Genomic DNA, 238 nt, shown 5'->3' with positions numbered 1-238 from the left:
AGGTTCTCCCGGTTTCACCTGCCCACGTAAACCCCACCCAGCGCAAGCAGTGACTCACGGGAGGGACGGGACGCAGCCCAGGGGTGCAAAGGGCGAGTAACCCGAGTGAGAATCGTGTCCTCTCTCCTCTGGTTGGCCACCAGCTTCGTCGCGTTCTTCCATTTGCCTTTCTGGTCCTCTTGTCCCACGAAGCGGGACATTTTCAGTGTCCCAGGGGGGTAGTTGACATCTCAGACCC

Source organism: Apaloderma vittatum, unplaced genomic scaffold (assembly GCF_000703405.1).
Source record: "Apaloderma vittatum isolate BGI_N311 unplaced genomic scaffold, ASM70340v1 scaffold33310, whole genome shotgun sequence".
Taxonomy (NCBI): Eukaryota; Metazoa; Chordata; class Aves; order Trogoniformes; family Trogonidae; genus Apaloderma; species Apaloderma vittatum.
The sequence above is the reverse complement of the archived record's forward strand: the minus strand, read 5'-3'. Positions refer to the sequence as shown.